The 21,679-nt window shown below is 38.7% G+C and overlaps 1 protein-coding gene across 4 annotated transcripts in view; it reads left to right on the top strand.

Annotated features, from left to right (window-relative positions):
- The window catches only part of LOC126356322 (serine/threonine-protein kinase 10), a 171,633-nt gene that overhangs the window by 87,539 nt on the left and 62,415 nt on the right, over positions 1-21,679 (top strand). The gene's annotated exons all lie outside the window — the stretch shown is intronic.

Genomic DNA, 21,679 nt, shown 5'->3' with positions numbered 1-21,679 from the left:
ATTTTTATTTTTAGGAGAGTTCCCTTATATAGCAGTATTGACTTGCCCCTCAGTTGTTTTCATATACTTTAACAGACATTCAGACTTTGCATCAAAATATCGAGAATTAACTTAACCTTGGTAACAGCATCTGACAATGCCACATAATCATCAAAAGTCCTTAGATTTCCAAAATGTCATTCTCCCAAGCAATAACAAAATGGAAATTTCTGGATGAAGCAATACATAAAGTAAGGGAAAGGCAACCACTCACCTGTAGCAGATTAATGCATGGGGCACAGATACATGTAACAGAAAACAGCATTCTCTCTCTCTCTCTCTTTCTTCATCTTCACCTTTATCTCCTTTCCCCCTTCCGTTTTCCCCAATCTCCCTCTTCCTACACATGTTTTTGCTGTATTCTCTGTACTCTTTCTGTCTTGTTGTGCGGCTGCGGAGTTATCTGTCCAAAGACCTGCCTCATTCCTTCTACCCCTCCTTACATCCTTCTTTGCATGGCCGTGTGTGTGTGTGTGTGTGTGTGTGTGTGTGTGTGTGTACTTTTTTTCTAGAAGAAGAGCTAGCACTCGAATGCTGGAGTGAACAATGCAATTTTCTGTTACATGTTTCTGTGCTCAACCCATCAGTCTGCTATAGGTGAGTGGTTGCCTTTCCCTTATTTTATGTATATCTCCAAACCTACCAAACACCATCACCTGCCCAATCTGCATCTGCAAAACAATCTAAGGGACTAATATTTTCAGTCCTTCCACATGTTAACTTCAAACATTTGATTTAGTTCTAATACTTCAGTACTCATTGCATAGTGAGTATCATTGTAATAATTTTGAAATCAATTCAAATAGTTCAAACTGAAACTTATATCAGAGCTTATAAATAACAGAGAACCTAACAAGCTCCTGCACTAACTCAGTCCTTCATTTAAAATTACTTGGACAAATGATTCTTGATTTTGGTTGTATTTTCCCTTTACTTTTATCACAAATTGTCAATTCATCACCAAACTTAATTATATAAATCACATAATCATATTAATTTCTTTTAAAGCATGTACTTTTTTAAAACTCTTTTTAACACTCATACAATAGTCAAAGACTTCCTCTCAAGCCATGTAATGCCTTAAATAACTTACAAACCCTGACTGTTTGATCCTCATATTCCAGAGGTTGCCTCACATAAATATTCTGAGAAAACTTTACCGTTTAAAAATGCAGTCTGTACATCTATCTATTTCATCTACAATTTAGCCCTTTTGATAGCAATATGGCAATAGAAATTTGAATGATTGCATCATAGCAACAGGTGAATAAATATCTTCCACAATTTCTTTTACTTTCTCCATTGTTCTGGTACCGGTACAAATGTTTTTGATCCATACAACTTGAAATGTGTAACATAAGCCTTCTCTGTAAACACTATCTCATAAGGAGATTTGTTCTCAGTACTATTAGCTAAAAGTTGGACGTGCATTTAAAATGATTCCATCTGCCTTACTAGTTGATAAACAGCTGAATTTAAATATTCCATTCCCTTGTCACATCTCAATTTTTTAAATAATTTTATCAGTTAAATTTTCAATTTCATTAACAATTTCTACAAAACAATCATAAATTTCATTTTTATATTTGATATCATAGACTCTGGTTAACATCACGATAATCACCAATAAAAGCAAAAAGTAACTTTCCCTATGCAAATCATGAGTTGCACATGCCTGATGCAAATCAGTATGAATAATCTCTGTTTCTTTTGCTTTGCTTCTGTTGTTTTCAAAAGACAGTTTGTGCATTTTATTTTGAATACAAATTTTATACTTCATAAATTCTGATTCCAGATTTTCTGTACATCCAACTGCAAACTGATGTCTATGTAACACATTTAATCATTACAATTTACAGTCCAACTATGTGATGCCTTTTCTTCTTTACTAACATACTATCTTTACTACTGAGACTATTTACAGTAATCACTTCCATAAAATACAACTTTGCATTTTGTACAGCTTATCTTCTTTCAAACCAATCACAAGTAAGTTATTGTGATTTTCAAAAGTTATTGAGCTATTGCCTACAAATAGATTTTTTAGCATAGATAATTGAATTTCTTTCCATATCTTTGTCATAAAACACATTTTCATTTCATTTGGAGTCATGCCATCATGAACTGGAAAACAACTAATCATATTTCATATTTTTTTGAACTTGCAAAACTTTACCATCTGCAATTTTTACATTTACAGGTCCATTTAAAGTTAAGCATTCAGAAAAATAGTTTTCATTATTAAAAACATGATCGGTGCAATCATTGTCCAATAGCCAATCAGTCTGTACATTATTACCTGAGTCAACATTATTACGTGCCATCATGAGTTATACCTCTGTTACGAAACTCCTAATACCATTTTCGTTCTGTTAATATCCTCGGCACCCTCGATGATGACTGCTTCTTGAATCGTACTGCTCTCATCAAGTATGTGACCAGTTGATATTATTGCTATGCTGCAAGGTTTTAAGGGTTTCCAACTGCCTGACCATCTCCTCAAAAATGTTCGTTGTGTATCTATGAATCTCTGCTTGTTCCTGACTGATCAGTCCCTCTTAAAATGACCTGGTTTGCCACATCTGTAACATAAATGCTCCTGGTAGCTCATATTGATTTTCTTTCCACTGTGAAGTACGCTAAATTTTTTTCACCTGTACCTTCATCCTTATCTTTTAAATCCATCATTTCAATTATACTTTTAATGTATTCGACTTCTGATCTTCTTCTTTCAAAATCCTGATTGAGTCCCCAGTATATCTCTGAGATTCAGGCAAGGGTTTGTTGTTTCAAAATTACTGAAGAATGTTTCTGTGTCACTGTAGTCTTTTAACCTGGGTTTATCCAAATTGTTTGTGTCCACAATTTTCAGTGCTGTTGATTCTTTGTATGTGGTGACTCAAAGTCATTTCACGTAAATTTTGTGGGTATGTTTAAACTAATGTAACACATGGTGGTGTTTACAGAGGGAGTAAAAATTTGAATTGGAAATTCGTTTGAATATAACTCGTGCATTCAGTATGGCTTAATACTGTGTTTACAGACATTGCAGTTTGTTGATCACGAAATGTCTTCAGAATACAAATAAGAGATGTCAACCATGTGTTAATTAGAATTTTTGAGTAGTAATATATAAAATATGAATCAACCACTAACATACTCGTTGAATGTTGGTGTGGATTCAAGTAAACTGTCTCTTGTCCTGGAGTGGTTTATGTCATCTGTCGTGAAACTGTATTAAAACTGTCTCATGAATCAGTACTGAGAATGTTATGCCACCAGTTGTCAAATGTGTGGTATTTGTAGCACTGTAGGGCTAACAGGAAGAAACTTTGAACTAAGATTTAAAGAACATAATAATATAGAAAATGGCTCATTGGTGCTGATGAAGCACCTCAAGAGTGAGTAGCATTCATTGAGTGACACCATAGACAGCACAAGAGTATTGCACTTTGAGGATAAAGGGTGGTGGTTGTCAGATTTTGCAGAGGCGGTGAGTTTTTTTGCACTTTATCAGTGCATTAAATGAGAAGACATAAGTGTCTAAGGGCCATTCCTGAGCCCACTTCAGTGATGTCCTTGAGAAGTAGCCATTAATTTATTCAAGTTAATGGCATTAGGTTTTATGTTTTCTGTTGGACATCTTATATGGCTGCCAACATTAAACGTAGTATTGGTTTTTAGAATTTACCAGGACTTGACATACAGTGTTTATAGATCTTTGGGGGCTGTGACATACGCCGTTCAGGAAGGTACTAGCTTCAGTAAGTGAAAGAAGTGAAGCTGTTGCCTTTAGTCAGAGCTTTGCCTTGAGAGTATAACACACCAGCATGGGATGTTCTAAGGAGAGTTTTTTATTTGATAGTGCATGTTTGCTTCCGGATTTTTACTTTTTGCTAATGGCATACAAGCTTTAAGGAAGGTTGTACTACAGGATTAAATAAATATTTTTATATGACCATCAGTACATGTAGTATTATGATTTATTGATTGGTTTTCCTTGTTTTATAGCATTTGAGAAAGGGATAACATAGTCCTGAAACATATTGTGGTAAAAAAAATTGCACATTTGACAACTGGTGGCGTAACGTTCTCAGTGCCAACAGTTTAGTTCACATTTTGAATAGATTTTATCATTCATTTTGCATCAGTTGTCATTGTGCATGTAATAAAAGAAAGGGAAATTGACACTGATAGTTAGTGTGGAATATGCCTTTATTTACAGTCCAATTCACAAGGCTTCTTTCCACAATATAAGTGAATTCACTTGTTTGCACACAGTCAAAGTTGTCAATTAATGGTGGTATATAATCAGGCAGGCAGTTTGTCACATGACTAACAGTTAGCGAGCTTGTATTCGATTAAATACAAAACAAAACTAAATACAATTTTGTGAACTAAACTGTTTTGCATTTTCTTGCTAAATTTATATCTTACTGAGAATAGAGATACAAAATGTAGCTCATCTTAATATATACAGTGATATCCTCCATACTCATTGCTTTATGTACAGTGACAGGAAGAAACAACACTGTAAAATAACTAATGTAGAATGATAAAATTTCTGGAATACATTTGTCTAGGTTACATATTTCAGTGATTTAACATTGCAAGATCACAGGTTAATGTAAGTGTGAGCCAAGACATTGCAAATGTGAAATGCTGGTACATTAATAACCAGTGTAACTGCCAGAATGTTGAATGCAAGCATACATATGCCGGATGCTAGTTTGTGTAATGGAGTGCTGTGCCTGTTTCACTTGGTCGATCAGTATAGGAGCAATGAATGCTGTTTGTGTATGACACTGGAGTTGTTGTCCAGTGATGTCTCATATGTGACCAGTTGGAGACAGATCTGGCGACTGAACAGGCCAAGACACCAAGTAGACACTCTGTAGAGCATGGTGATTTACAACAGCAGTATGTGGGCGAGCATTACCTTGTTGGAAAACATCCCCTGGAAATCTGTTCATTAATGTCAGCACAACAAGTCAAATCACCAGAGTGACGTACAAATTTGCAGTCATGATGAGTGGGATTACCACAAGAATACTCCTGCCGTCCTACAAAATTTGCACCCCAGACCGTAACTCCAGGTGTAGGTCCAGTGTGTCTAGTACACAGATAGGTTGGTTTCAGAACCGCATCTGGCCTCCTAAACAACACAACAGACCTCCACCTTGCCCTCCAATGAGCTCTCGCTTGACACCACTGAAATCGCAAATGGCAGTGGTTTGGAGTAAGTGGAGTGCATGCTACAGGGCATCTGGCCCTGAGCTATCCTTGAAGTAACTGATTTGTAACAGTTTGTTGTGTCATTGTGGTGCTAACTGGTGCTCAAAATGCTGCTGCAAATGTAGTACAATGCGCCAGAGCCATATGCCGAACGTGGTGGTTTTCTCTCTCTGTAGTGCCAAGTGGTCGTCCAGAGCCTAGTCTTCCTATGATTGTACATTCTTGTGACCACCGCTACCAACAGTCATGTTACTGTGGCTACTTTCCTGCCAGGCTTTTCTGTAGTATCGCGGAAGAAACATCTAGCTTCTTGTAGTCCTGTTACATGACCATGTTCAAACTCAGTGAGATGTTGATAAAGGAATTCTTGTGTAACATAGCTGATCAATTCCAGTCTCAAAAGCTCTAATGATCTTGACTGTTACAGCATGTATTTATAGCAAACCTGATCTGCATCCTCATAGTGGCACTACTAGTGCCTCTGTTATGCAACTGGCTTGAAATTTGAATAGATACATCTGTCAGATCCCAAATTTCATTTAAGTTGCCCAACTCCTCCTTGGTGTTGTGATTTTTTTTCCGTCAATGTAGATATAGCTCATTAATTATTTGTTAGTCAAAACCTGAGCTATTGTAGCCAGTTACAATTTGTTTTTGTTCCCACTGTACAATTTGAAAAGTTAAACCTCCGTCATTGGGTGGATTTATGTCATTTAATAAGGTACATATGTATTTTATATGCAACTGCTGGGTAACTTGCAGCATTGTCTGTTAGCAGGGAAAGAAGGCCTGTATTTTAGTTCAAGGCTCAATGTAATGTGGAGGATTTTGAGCTTTTTTTGTTTCAAACATTGTTCTGTTTCTGTCTCCTGCTACCAGACAGTGGCACATGTTACCCAAAAATCATACACAAAATATACATGCCTTATTAACCCTTTAAGGCCTCAGTTTTTATTCTTTGACTTCAACAATTCTCATTTCTTTTTACGTTGCCATAGTAGGTTGGAAATTGATTTAGTAGAAAGAAAACCAGAGAAATACAGTTTTTGGGCCTTTATTTCATTTTTTCGAAAAGGGCTCGAGAGTCTCGTTAAGTTATAATGTTAAAGTCATTGACAATGGTACTTCACAAGAAGTGATATAGATAAAAAAAAATGCCCTAATTCACACACAAAAACATTGGGAACACTTTCAGCGAGGTCTTGATTCTGATGGGTGGATCTAAAGACATGTCCTACAGGGCAAAGTCTGTGTTGATGATTCAGTAATCTTGCCCCATAGAATTATATTCAGGGATGTGACAGGAATTATCTATTGAAGCAAAAAGTCATGTAAACATGTGCTAGAGCTGTGAGCACTACTTCATCTTCAGTACTGTGAAACAAATCTCTTGCTTTCCTTTTTTAGAGAGGAAAAGATATGGATCATAATAAGAAACAGTCTAGTAAACATGAGTTGTAAAGTGCATATGAGTACTTATGCAGTAGAAGAGACGTGTTTCATGGAAGTGAAAATGAACATGTGCTCATAGCTCTTAAAGTGCGCACTTTAGACTCTTGTGTTTACTGGACTTCCTTTTCTAGTTTTGGTCCATACTACCACCTCTCAAAATATAGAAAGCAAGGAGTTTGCTGTAGAAGAGAGAAAGCAGTGCTCAGAGCTCTTGAAGTTATGCATTTTAGAGCCCATGTTTTCTAGAATTTTTTGCTTCAATTAATTTTTACTGCCCTCCCCCCCACGAACCAAGGACCTTGCCGTTGGTGGGGTGGCTTGCGTGCCTCAACGATACAGATAGCTGTACCGTAGGTGCAGCCACAATGGAGAGGTATCTGATGAGAGGCCAGACAAACGTGTGGTTCCTGAAGAGGGGCAGCAGCCTTTTCAGTAGTTGCAGGGGCAACAGTCTGGGTGATTGACTGATGTGGCCCTGTAACACTAACCAAAACGGCCTTGCTGTTGTGTTACTGCGAATGGCTGAAAGCAAGGGGAAACTACAGCCGTAATTTTTCCCGAGGGCATGCAGCTTTAATGTATGGTTAAATGATGATGCCGTCCTCTTGGGTATAATATTCCAGAGGTAAAATAGACCCCCATTCAGATCTCCAGGCGGGGACTACTCAAGAGGATGTTGTTACCAGGAGAAAGAAAACTGGCGTTCTATGGATCAGAGCGTGGAATGTTGGATACCTTAATCGGGCAGGTGGGTTAGAAAATTTAAAAAGGGAAATGGATAGATTACAGTTAAATATAGGGGGAATTAGTTAAGTTTGGTGGCAGGAGGAACAAGACTTTTGGTCAGGTGAATACAGGGCTATAAACACAAAATCTAATAGGGGTAATGCAGGAGTAGGTTTAATAACGAACAAAAAAATAGGAATGCGGGTAAGCTACTACAAACAGCATAGTGAACGCATTATTGTGGCCAAGATAGACACGAAGCCCACGCCTACCACAGTAGTACAAGTTTATATGCCTACTAGCTCAGCAGATGACGAAGAAATTGAAGAAACGTATGATGAAATAAAAGAAATTATTCAGATAGTGAAGGGAGACGAAAATTTAATAGTTATGGGTGACGGGAATTCGACAGTAGGAAAAGGAAGAGAAGGCAACATAGTAGGTGCATATGGATTGGGGCTAAGAAATGGAGGAGGAAGCCGCCCGCCTGGTAGAATTTTGCACAGAGCATAACTTAATCATAGCTAACACGTGGTTTAAGAATCATGAAAGAAGGTTGTATACATGGAAGAACCCTGGAGATACTAAAAGGTATCAGATAGATTATATAATGGTAAGCCAGAGATTTAGGAATCAGGTTTTAAATTGTAAGACATTTCCAGGGGCAGATGTGGACTCTGACCACAATCTATTGGTTATGATTTGTAGATTAAAACTGAAGAAACTGCAAAAAGGTGGGAATTTAAGGAGATGGGACCTGGCTAAACTGACTAAACCAGAGGTTGTACAGATTTTCAGGGAGAGCATAAGGGAACAATTGACAGGAATGGGAGAAAGAAATACAGCAGAAGAAGAATGGGTAGCTTTGAGGGATCAAGTAGGTAAAACGACTAGGGCTAGTAGAAATCCTTGGGTAACAGAAGAAATATTGAATTTAATTGATGAAAGGAGAAAATATAAAAATGCAGTAAATGAAGCAGGCAAAAAGGGATACAAAAGTCTCAAAAATGAGATCGACAGGAAGTGCGAAATGGCTAAGCAGGAATGGCTAGAAGACAAATGTAAGGATGTAGGTGCTTATCTCACTAGGGGTAAGATAGATACTGCCTACAGGAAAATTAAAGAGACCTTTGGAGATAAGAGAACCACTTGTATGAATATCAAGAGCTCAGATGGAAACCCAGTTCTAAGCAAAGAAGGGAAAGCAGAAAAGTGGAAGGAGTATATAGAGGGTCTATACAAAGGCGATGTACTTGAGGACAATATTATGGAAATGGAAGAGGATGTAGATGAAGATAAAATGGGAGATATGATACTGTGTGAAGAATTTGACAGAGCACTGAAAGACCTAAGTCAAAACAAGGCCCTGGGAGTAGACAACACTCCATTAGAACTACTAACAGCCTTGAGAGAGCCAGTCCTGACAAAACTCTACCATCTCGTGAGCAAGATGTATGAGACAGGTGAAATTCCCTCAGACTTCAAGAAGAATATGGTAATTCCAATCCCAAAGAAAGCAGGTGTTGACAGATGTGAAAATTACCAAACTATCAGTTTAATAAGTCACAGCTGCAAAAATACTAACACGAATTCTTTACAGGCAAAAGGAAAAACTGGTAGAAGCCGACCTCAGGGAAGATCAGTTTGGAACCCGTAGAAATGTTGGAACACGTGAGGCAATACTGACCCTACAACTTACCTTAGAAGAAATATTAAGGAAAGGCAAACTTACGTTTCTGGCATTTGTAGACTTAGACAAAGCTTTTGATGTTATTGATTGGAATACTCTCTTTCAAATTCTGAAGGTGGCAGGGGTAAAATACAGAGAGCAAAAGGCTATTTACAATTTGTACAGAAACTGGATGGCAGTTGTAAGAGTCGAGGGACGTGAAAAGGAAGCAGTGGTTGGGAAGGAAGTGAGATAGGGTTGTAGCCTCTCCCCAATGTTATTCAATCTGTATATTGAGCAAGCAGTAAAGGAAACAAAGGAAAAGTTTGGAATAGGTATTAAAATCCATGGAGAAGAAATAAAAACTTTGAGGTTCGCCGATGAGATTGTAATTCTGTCAGAGACAGCAAAGGACTTGGAAGAGCAGTTGAATGGAATGGACAGTGTCTTGAAATGAGGATATAAGATGAAAATCAACAAAAGCAAAAAGAGGATAATGGAATGTAGTCGAGTTAAGTCGGGTGATGCTGAGGGAATTAGATTAGCAAATGAGACACGTAAAGTAGTAAAAGAGTTTTGCTGTTTGGGGAGCAAAATAACTGATGATGGTTGAAGTAGAGAGGATATAAAATGTACACTGGTAATGGCAAGGAAACCGTTTCTGAAGAAGAGAAATTTGTTAAAATCGAGTATTGATTTAAGTGTCAGGAAGTCGTTTCTGAAAGTATTTGTATGGAGTGTAGCCATGTGTGGAAGTGAAACATGGACGATAAATAGTTTAGACAAGAAGAGAATAGAAGCTTTCGAAATGTGGTGCTACAGAAGAATGCTGAACATTAGGTGGGTAGATCACATATGAGGAGGTACTGTATAGAATTGGGGAGAAGAGGAGTTTGTGGCACATCTTGACTAGAAGAAGGAATCGGTTGGTAGTACATGTTCTGAGGCATCAACGGATCACCAATTTAGTACTGGAGGGCAGCGTGGAGGGTAAAGATCATAGAGGGAGACAAAGAGATGAATACACTAAGCAGATTCAGAAGGATGTAGGCTGCAGTAGGTACTGGGAGATGAAGAAGCTTGCACAGGATTTAGTAGCATGGAGAGCTGCATCAAACCAGTCTCAGGACTAAAGACAACAACAACAACAACAACAACAACAACAACAATTTTTACTGTCATATCCCCGAATACGTCTTTGTCCAATGGGCCAAGACTATTGAATCTCCAATGCAGAGTGATTAAAATTGTTTTGGGTATTATGCCTTGTCATTGCTAAAAAACTAACAACATTAATAAACTAAAACCAACATTTCCACCAAATTGAAATGTCCTTCCTCAGGTCACAACTGGTTTTGCATGGGGATAGGTGCTTCTATTTATTACAGACTATAAGAGCCTGACATCACTGTTGTAAAACTTATAATTGGCCCTCTAATATGATTGGCTAGTCATGACGTGGGGGAAGATTGAAGGAAAGAGGCTATTCATGGATGCCCATGTCGTCAACAATTGGTAGCTGTCCACTAATCAGCATTTGGCTTCTGGTCGGAAAGTTTTCCTCCATGGTGTGTGCGGAAGTGGACTGACAGTTGCTCTACAAGTGTTTGTGCAGGTACATCCACGCGTCTCGTGACGTAAAAGGCGTAAGTGAATGGCTAGGTAACGCCATCCACCGACGAGGTTTCAAAGCGATTTTTCGAAGCAGCCACCAGGATCCACGAAATGATAGGTCCCACCAAGGATGTAATCAACAATCTTAACACTGCAGGTGTTTACGAACTACGGTGTGCGTTTGGAGCTGCCCACATAGGAGAAACAGGGAGACCTTTCAGCTTACAAGTAGCAGAACATGAACACTATGTACGATTACAACAACATAATAAATCGGCAATAGCGGAACACCAACGTGACTGTGGACAACCTATCAGGTTCCAGGAAGTCAGAGTACTGGCTAAAGAATTGTGGATGCGAGAACACAAAATACGGGAGGTGATTGAAATTATTAACAGCCTTATAACATCAACAGAGAAGATGGCTACAAAGTCCCGGCGTCCTGGCTGCCGGTCATCCCAGTCCAATGGCCTGAGCCATCACGAGGCAGAAGCTTCACGGAAAGCGGATGTATCTGCACAAACACTTGTAGAGCAACTGTCAGTCCACTTCCGCACACACCAGGAGGAAAACTTGCCGACCAGAAGCCGAACGCTGATTGGCGTACAGCTACCAATCTGGCCTCCTAAACAACACAACAGACCTCCACCTTGCCCTCCAATGAGCTCTCGCTTGACACCACTGAAATCGCAAATGGCAGTGGTTTGGAGTAAGTGGAGTGCATGCTACAGGGCATCTGGCCCTGAGCTATCCTTGAAGTAACTGATTTGTAACAGTTTGTTGTGTCATTGTGGTGCTAACTGGTGCTCAAAATGCTGCTGCAAATGTAGTACAATGCGCCAGAGCCATATGCCGAACGTGGTGGTTTTCTCTCTCTGTAGTGCCAAGTGGTCGTCCAGAGCCTAGTCTTCCTATGATTGTACATTCTTGTGACCACCGCTACCAACAGTCATGTTACTGTGGCTACTTTCCTGCCAGGCTTTTCTGTAGTATCGCGGAAGAAACATCTAGCTTCTTGTAGTCCTGTTACATGACCATGTTCAAACTCAGTGAGATGTTGATAAAGGAATTCTTGTGTAACATAGCTGATCAATTCCAGTCTCAAAAGCTCTAATGATCTTGACTGTTACAGCATGTATTTATAGCAAACCTGATCTGCATCCTCATAGTGGCACTACTAGTGCCTCTGTTATGCAACTGGCTTGAAATTTGAATAGATACATCTGTCAGATCCCAAATTTCATTTAAGTTGCCCAACTCCTCCTTGGTGTTGTGATTTTTTTTCCGTCAATGTAGATATAGCTCATTAATTATTTGTTAGTCAAAACCTGAGCTATTGTAGCCAGTTACAATTTGTTTTTGTTCCCACTGTACAATTTGAAAAGTTAAACCTCCGTCATTGGGTGGATTTATGTCATTTAATAAGGTACATATGTATTTTATATGCAACTGCTGGGTAACTTGCAGCATTGTCTGTTAGCAGGGAAAGAAGGCCTGTATTTTAGTTCAAGGCTCAATGTAATGTGGAGGATTTTGAGCTTTTTTTGTTTCAAACATTGTTCTGTTTCTGTCTCCTGCTACCAGACAGTGGCACATGTTACCCAAAAATCATACACAAAATATACATGCCTTATTAACCCTTTAAGGCCTCAGTTTTTATTCTTTGACTTCAACAATTCTCATTTCTTTTTACGTTGCCATAGTAGGTTGGAAATTGATTTAGTAGAAAGAAAACCAGAGAAATACAGTTTTTGGGCCTTTATTTCATTTTTTCGAAAAGGGCTCGAGAGTCTCGTTAAGTTATAATGTTAAAGTCATTGACAATGGTACTTCACAAGAAGTGATATAGATAAAAAAAATGCCCTAATTCACACACAAAAACATTGGGAACACTTTCAGCGAGGTCTTGATTCTGATGGGTGGATCTAAAGACATGTCCTACAGGGCAAAGTCTGTGTTGATGATTCAGTAATCTTGCCCCATAGAATTATATTCAGGGATGTGACAGGAATTATCTATTGAAGCAAAAAGTCATGTAAACATGTGCTAGAGCTGTGAGCACTACTTCATCTTCAGTACTGTGAAACAAATCTCTTGCTTTCCTTTTTTAGAGAGGAAAAGATATGGATCATAATAAGAAACAGTCTAGTAAACATGAGTTGTAAAGTGCATATGAGTACTTATGCAGTAGAAGAGACGTGTTTCATGGAAGTGAAAATGAACATGTGCTCATAGCTCTTAAAGTGCGCACTTTAGACTCTTGTGTTTACTGGACTTCCTTTTCTAGTTTTGGTCCATACTACCACCTCTCAAAATATAGAAAGCAAGGAGTTTGCTGTAGAAGAGAGAAAGCAGTGCTCAGAGCTCTTGAAGTTATGCATTTTAGAGCCCATGTTTTCTAGAATTTTTTGCTTCAATTAATTTTTACTGCCCTCCCCCCCACGAACCAAGGACCTTGCCGTTGGTGGGGTGGCTTGCGTGCCTCAACGATACAGATAGCTGTACCGTAGGTGCAGCCACAATGGAGAGGTATCTGATGAGAGGCCAGACAAACGTGTGGTTCCTGAAGAGGGGCAGCAGCCTTTTCAGTAGTTGCAGGGGCAACAGTCTGGGTGATTGACTGATGTGGCCCTGTAACACTAACCAAAACGGCCTTGCTGTTGTGTTACTGCGAATGGCTGAAAGCAAGGGGAAACTACAGCCGTAATTTTTCCCGAGGGCATGCAGCTTTAATGTATGGTTAAATGATGATGCCGTCCTCTTGGGTATAATATTCCAGAGGTAAAATAGACCCCCATTCAGATCTCCAGGCGGGGACTACTCAAGAGGATGTTGTTACCAGGAGAAAGAAAACTGGCGTTCTATGGATCAGAGCGTGGAATGTTGGATACCTTAATCGGGCAGGTGGGTTAGAAAATTTAAAAAGGGAAATGGATAGATTACAGTTAAATATAGGGGGAATTAGTTAAGTTTGGTGGCAGGAGGAACAAGACTTTTGGTCAGGTGAATACAGGGCTATAAACACAAAATCTAATAGGGGTAATGCAGGAGTAGGTTTAATAACGAACAAAAAAATAGGAATGCGGGTAAGCTACTACAAACAGCATAGTGAACGCATTATTGTGGCCAAGATAGACACGAAGCCCACGCCTACCACAGTAGTACAAGTTTATATGCCTACTAGCTCAGCAGATGACGAAGAAATTGAAGAAACGTATGATGAAATAAAAGAAATTATTCAGATAGTGAAGGGAGACGAAAATTTAATAGTTATGGGTGACGGGAATTCGACAGTAGGAAAAGGAAGAGAAGGCAACATAGTAGGTGCATATGGATTGGGGCTAAGAAATGGAGGAGGAAGCCGCCCGCCTGGTAGAATTTTGCACAGAGCATAACTTAATCATAGCTAACACGTGGTTTAAGAATCATGAAAGAAGGTTGTATACATGGAAGAACCCTGGAGATACTAAAAGGTATCAGATAGATTATATAATGGTAAGCCAGAGATTTAGGAATCAGGTTTTAAATTGTAAGACATTTCCAGGGGCAGATGTGGACTCTGACCACAATCTATTGGTTATGATTTGTAGATTAAAACTGAAGAAACTGCAAAAAGGTGGGAATTTAAGGAGATGGGACCTGGCTAAACTGACTAAACCAGAGGTTGTACAGATTTTCAGGGAGAGCATAAAGGAACAATTGACAGGAATGGGAGAAAGAAATACAGCAGAAGAAGAATGGGTAGCTTTGAGGGATCAAGTAGGTAAAACGACTAGGGCTAGTAGAAATCCTTGGGTAACAGAAGAAATATTGAATTTAATTGATGAAAGGAGAAAATATAAAAATGCAGTAAATGAAGCAGGCAAAAAGGGATACAAAAGTCTCAAAAATGAGATCGACAGGAAGTGCGAAATGGCTAAGCAGGAATGGCTAGAAGACAAATGTAAGGATGTAGGTGCTTATCTCACTAGGGGTAAGATAGATACTGCCTACAGGAAAATTAAAGAGACCTTTGGAGATAAGAGAACCACTTGTATGAATATCAAGAGCTCAGATGGAAACCCAGTTCTAAGCAAAGAAGGGAAAGCAGAAAAGTGGAAGGAGTATATAGAGGGTCTATACAAAGGCGATGTACTTGAGGACAATATTATGGAAATGGAAGAGGATGTAGATGAAGATGAAATGGGAGATATGATACTGTGTGAAGAATTTGACAGAGCACTGAAAGACCTAAGTCAAAACAAGGCCCTGGGAGTAGACAACACTCCATTAGAACTACTAACAGCCTTGAGAGAGCCAGTCCTGACAAAACTCTACCATCTCGTGAGCAAGATGTATGAGACAGGTGAAATTCCCTCAGACTTCAAGAAGAATATGGTAATTCCAATCCCAAAGAAAGCAGGTGTTGACAGATGTGAAAATTACCAAACTATCAGTTTAATAAGTCACAGCTGCAAAAATACTAACACGAATTCTTTACAGGCAAAAGGAAAAACTGGTAGAAGCCGACCTCAGGGAAGATCAGTTTGGAACCCGTAGAAATGTTGGAACACGTGAGGCAATACTGACCCTACAACTTACCTTAGAAGAAATATTAAGGAAAGGCAAACTTACGTTTCTGGCATTTGTAGACTTAGACAAAGCTTTTGATGTTATTGATTGGAATACTCTCTTTCAAATTCTGAAGGTGGCAGGGGTAAAATACAGAGAGCAAAAGGCTATTTACAATTTGTACAGAAACTGGATGGCAGTTGTAAGAGTCGAGGGACGTGAAAAGGAAGCAGTGGTTGGGAAGGAAGTGAGATAGGGTTGTAGCCTCTCCCCAATGTTATTCAATCTGTATATTGAGCAAGCAGTAAAGGAAACAAAGGAAAAGTTTGGAATAGGTATTAAAATCCATGGAGAAGAAATAAAAACTTTGAAGTTCGCCGATGAGATTGTAATTCTGTCAGAGACAGCAAAGGACTTGGAAGAGCAGTTGAATGGAATGGACAGTGTCTTGAAATGAGGATATAAGATGAAAATCAACAAAAGCAAAAAGAGGATAATGGAATGTAGTCGAGTTAAGTCGGGTGATGCTGAGGGAATTAGATTAGCAAATGAGACACGTAAAGTAGTAAAAGAGTTTTGCTGTTTGGGGAGCAAAATAACTGATGATGGTTGAAGTAGAGAGGATATAAAATGTACACTGGTAATGGCAAGGAAACCGTTTCTGAAGAAGAGAAATTTGTTAAAATCGAGTATTGATTTAAGTGTCAGGAAGTCGTTTCTGAAAGTATTTGTATGGAGTGTAGCCATGTGTGGAAGTGAAACATGGACGATAAATAGTTTAGACAAGAAGAGAATAGAAGCTTTCGAAATGTGGTGCTACAGAAGAATGCTGAACATTAGGTGGGTAGATCACATATGAGGAGGTACTGTATAGAATTGGGGAGAAGAGGAGTTTGTGGCACATCTTGACTAGAAGAAGGAATCGGTTGGTAGTACATGTTCTGAGGCATCAACGGATCACCAATTTAGTACTGGAGGGCAGCGTGGAGGGTAAAGATCATAGAGGGAGACAAAGAGATGAATACACTAAGCAGATTCAGAAGGATGTAGGCTGCAGTAGGTACTGGGAGATGAAGAAGCTTGCACAGGATTTAGTAGCATGGAGAGCTGCATCAAACCAGTCTCAGGACTAAAGACAACAACAACAACAACAACAATTTTTACTGTCATATCCCCGAATACGTCTTTGTCCAATGGGCCAAGACTATTGAATCTCCAATGCAGAGTGATTAAAATTGTTTTGGGTATTATGCCTTGTCATTGCTAAAAAACTAACAACATTAATAAACTAAAACCAACATTTCCACCAAATTGAAATGTCCTTCCTCAGGTCACAACTGGTTTTGCATGGGGATAGGTGCTTCTATTTATTACAGACTATAAGAGCCTGACATCACTGTTGTAAAACTTATAATTGGCCCTCTAATATGATTGGCTAGTCATGACGTGGGGGAAGATTGAAGGAAAGAGGCTATTCATGGATGCCCATGTCGTCAACAATTGGTAGCTGTCCACTAATCAGCATTTGGCTTCTGGTCGGAAAGTTTTCCTCCATGGTGTGTGCGGAAGTGGACTGACAGTTGCTCTACAAGTGTTTGTGCAGGTACATCCACGCGTCTCGTGACGTAAAAGGCGTAAGTGAATGGCTAGGTAACGCCATCCACCGACGAGGTTTCAAAGCGATTTTTCGAAGCAGCCACCAGGATCCACGAAATGATAGGTCCCACCAAGGATGTAATCAACAATCTTAACACTGCAGGTGTTTACGAACTACGGTGTGCGTTTGGAGCTGCCCACATAGGAGAAACAGGGAGACCTTTCAGCTTACAAGTAGCAGAACATGAACACTATGTACGATTACAACAACATAATAAATCGGCAATAGCGGAACACCAACGTGACTGTGGACAACCTATCAGGTTCCAGGAAGTCAGAGTACTGGCTAAAGAATTGTGGATGCGAGAACACAAAATACGGGAGGTGATTGAAATTATTAACAGCCTTATAACATCAACAGAGAAGATGGCTACAAAGTCCCGGCGTCCTGGCTGCCGGTCATCCCAGTCCAATGGCCTGAGCCATCACGAGGCAGAAGCTTCACGGAAAGCGGATGTATCTGCACAAACACTTGTAGAGCAACTGTCAGTCCACTTCCGCACACACCAGGAGGAAAACTTGCCGACCAGAAGCCGAACGCTGATTGGCGTACAGCTACCAATCGTTGACGACATGGACATCAGTGAATAGCCTCTTTCCTTCCATCGTCCTTTATGTCATGACCAGCCAATCATATTAGAGGGCCAATTAAAAGTTTTACAACAGTGATGTCAGGCTCTTATAGTCTGTAATAAATAGAAGCACCTATCCCCATGCAAAACCAGTCGTGACCTGAGGAAGGACATTTCAATTTGGCAGAAACATCAGTTTTAGTTTATTATTGTCGTTAGCTTTTTAGCAAGGACGCGGCATAATACCCAGTAGAATTTTAGTCACTATGACACTGGACACGGAAGTGTAGATTCTTACTCCAATGCAGACTTTGTTCCATGGGACATGACTTGTAAACCACACTTTACATAGTAAAAATCAGACTTTCCAAGTGTCCCATGACTAGCAATAAAATATAGCCATGATCGTAAAAATTTTGAGTTCAAATTTCCTTTGAAAGTGAAAATCCCTTCTTTTATTCTGAGAAGAGTTGGGAGATATTTCTTGTTGTCTCTGGTTACTTCAAATATAATTTCTTCATCTTCTGGAGTAAAGTAGTATTCTGTTGATGGTGTTATTTCTTCTTTGTCTGGTGTATAAATTGTTGAGTTAGAATTCTTCAAGAACATATTTTATTGCAAAATCACTTCTTTCATCATTTGGTGTATCAGTGTCAGATGGAAAATCCTCCAGAATAACTCCAGTATCAACATTCTTGCCATGTCCTGTCATGCAAAAACATGAAGCTATAGTCCTGATGGGATTTAAAAGTATCAAATTTTTTATACAAAGATTTTCTAAAAATATATATCTTTTGCTTCTAACATAAGTTGGCTTACCAAGAAAGAGAGAAAAAAAATTTGAAGACAAGATTATCACAGTAAGCACTCAGAATTTGGCACAGGATGACCCACATCCAACTGCATGAAACTAAATAGTGTGAGCACTGTGTGCAGTGAGATAAAAAACTGCTCTGTATACACGAGTAATACTCTGTGGAAGTTCAGCAGTGCGTTAACTGTATTCCAAACAAAGAATAAATAGGGCACTGCAGTCCATGTCTCATGTCCTAATGATCTGATGTGCCATTACAGTTTACATATTGTCTTTCAAATCGTTGTGATAAAACTCACAGAATGTTTCTTTGTATCAAAAATGCATCTTGTACCATTTCACCACATACGCAGATCGCCACATACATGGGTACTGCCTGTGCAGTAAGTTAACTACACTGTTATGCAGACCATTTAATTTAAAAAAAAAATCATTTCCATCCTATTAACAGATCTTTCATATCAGTTAAGAACAAAAAAGTGATATGTTGTGCTTACACAGAACAAATTGAAAACAGCATTGTACATTATTAACAATAAAATGAAAACATGACAAGCCACAATGTAGTAGAGGCCATTAAACACGGAATCAAATTTCCTCATGACATAGTTGTTCTCTAATAAATGAAGATACAATCCAAAAGATGTTCATTGTAAATATTTGTGCCGTGTTAGGGCCAGTTTGCTGTGCACATGCTGTAGAAGCAATGAGATTTGTATAAATCATAATTGTTATGAAGGGACATAATTGAGAGTGATGTACAGTCATTATCTGTGGAATTCTTCATATAGTGAAGTTTAATCATTCAGTGGAAGATAATTATTGCTCATAAAGACTATGGCAACCAGAAAAAATTGTTTTGGAGAGCTTTGTGACAAAGCAAGCTGAGATATTTTTCTTCTCCTCTTGATTTTCCATCTGCCTACTTAAATTTGTTTCTTTATTTTAGAACTAATTACCATTAACATACATAAGTATAATCTGCATTTTTATAAAAGAAAGGTTGGCCCTCATTTTTAAAGAATATAACACCAGATCTAATTTTGTGCTTAGTTTCATGTATGTAATTGATTTTCTAATGTATTTCGACTATTACTAGTTAGTTTCTTTCATTATAGGGCGAAATAAGGAATTTTTTCATAACTTAAATTGTATTGTTGATGTATAAACAAATATAAATTCTGTACTAATTATAAACATTTGGAAAACGAAACACGAGCATTCTTTAAGTATTTATTTGGCCCTATTCGTAAACATGTTAGCAAAGTCAGCCCTTAATTAATTCCAAAGTAATTAACAGGTTTATCAAAAGTATTGTTTGCGTATCTCTATATGTTAATTTAATGATTTTGTAAGTTCAGTACCTATTATTGTGAGGATATATAAGGGCCCAATTTTTGGTCACGAGACAGTGAGTCCTCTGCTGAGTTTCAGATGAGGAACCTGTGTTGGTGAGAACAATAACATTGCCTCAACTTAACAATGAAATAAATGTTACACAATTAGGCCGTGTGTTAAAGCAATGACAGTGTCTGTACGAATGTTCTCAAAAGTGTGTTGTATCAGGTGGCGACTATTTTAAAGGGCATAAAGAACATTTGTTTGTATCTTTTGTTTTGTTTGTTGTCTGGTAGCATTCACTGAACTTTTTAGACACACCACATTGGTGATTCTGCATGCATCCCAAAAGACTGGTCAATTTCACCATCTTCATGATGTTTGGAGCCAGTTTGCCTCTGAAACCCACTGATTTGATTGTTTCTTAGTCTCTGCAGTGTAGTAGTGTAGTCATGTTTCATCCATAGTTATGTACTGACACTGAAACCTAGCAGGGTTTTGATGGAAAAGTGCCAGAACAGCATCAGAATTGGCCACACAGTTGAGTTTATTCTCCACTAGGAGCAAACAGAGCATCCATATTGCTGAGATTTTTTTTGTGCACCCTCTTTCTCTTGCAAAATTGAAAACTGTATCTTGAACTATGACTTGTCCTCAGCTATTTTGCTCAATTTGATTCATCGATCACTTAAGACCATATCTCGGATTTTGTTAATTACTTGGGGATGCTCACTTTCACTGGTCGTCCTGAACACTGTTCATCTTTTGTGCATGTATAGCCATATTTAATCTCTTTAACCAATTGTAAAAAGTTGCAGACGCAGATGTAGATGTAGATGTGCCCTGAACTTGATTCAAATCAGGTTTGGTCTCTCTTCAGTGTTTTCTTTTTAAGCCCGCATCTCGCGGTCGTGCGGTAGCGTTCTCGCTTCCCACGCCCGGGTTCCCAGGTTCGATTCCCGGCGGGGTCAGGGATTTTCTCTGCCTCGTGATGGCTGGGTGTTGTTTGATGTCCTTAGGTTAGATAGGTTTAAGTAGTTCTAAGTTCTAGGGGACTGATGACCTTAGCTGTAAGTCCCATAGTGCTTGGAGCCATTTTTTTTTCTTTCTAAATAGATAATGTTTTTCTTTTTTTAAGCAGAGGAGTTTAATCACTCTTGAAACTTGCGTTTTTCCATGTTGCAAAATAAACATGAGCTTGTTGCTTCAATCAACTGGGACAATGAAACCATGTGATGGATACTGTGGCAACTTTACCTGCCCTCTAGCAATAGATGACACTTACTGCCGGCAAAACATTTTGCTGCTATGAGTGCCACCTCTTGGATTTTGTAAGAATTTATTGACTGACCTCATAAATTATTTTCTGTCACAGTTTCAAATACATTACAGTGACAGAATACATCCATTTTCAAGTCATGGCACCTGAAAGTACAAATATATTCCCCTATTAAAACTTCATACAGGTAAAAAGTTACATAGAAAATGTTTATCATGTAATACGCATGAATAGACTTCATTGTGAACTGAAATTATTATGAAAGTAGTACATAAAATTTTAACAAGCATGAATACATTGTGTGACACAATTTAACATTTCCTTGTAAATAGGTAGGATGTCTGAACAAGAATGTGGGTCATATGTATGTAGGCACCCATGTGGAAGTGTTGCTGTGCTTAGAGATCTGTGCCTCAGCCTTTAGTAATGCTTCTTTACAAGTTATTGCACCATGCTTCTCATCATACTTTTAAATTGCTGTTAGTTGTTTGGACCACAATGTTGGCTTCTGGTTTAATCTCCAACAGGACAGGGCATAAATGCACACATTGATTCATTACACTGTAGCAGTTGATTCAGAAGTACAGGCATTATTTGAATCCCAAAGCCCATTCTCACTAGAAGTAAGTAGTTTTTGGTAGTGGTGCAGTTTGAAGTGTGGTCCACCAAACTGTGAAATTTTTCCACTTTTAAAACATTTTTTCAAACATGATCAATTGTAATATGTGATGTGT

This window comes from Schistocerca gregaria, chromosome 1, assembly GCF_023897955.1.
Source record: "Schistocerca gregaria isolate iqSchGreg1 chromosome 1, iqSchGreg1.2, whole genome shotgun sequence".
In the NCBI taxonomy this organism is placed as follows: Eukaryota; Metazoa; Arthropoda; class Insecta; order Orthoptera; family Acrididae; genus Schistocerca; species Schistocerca gregaria.
This window is presented reverse-complemented; position numbering and strand designations above follow the sequence as displayed.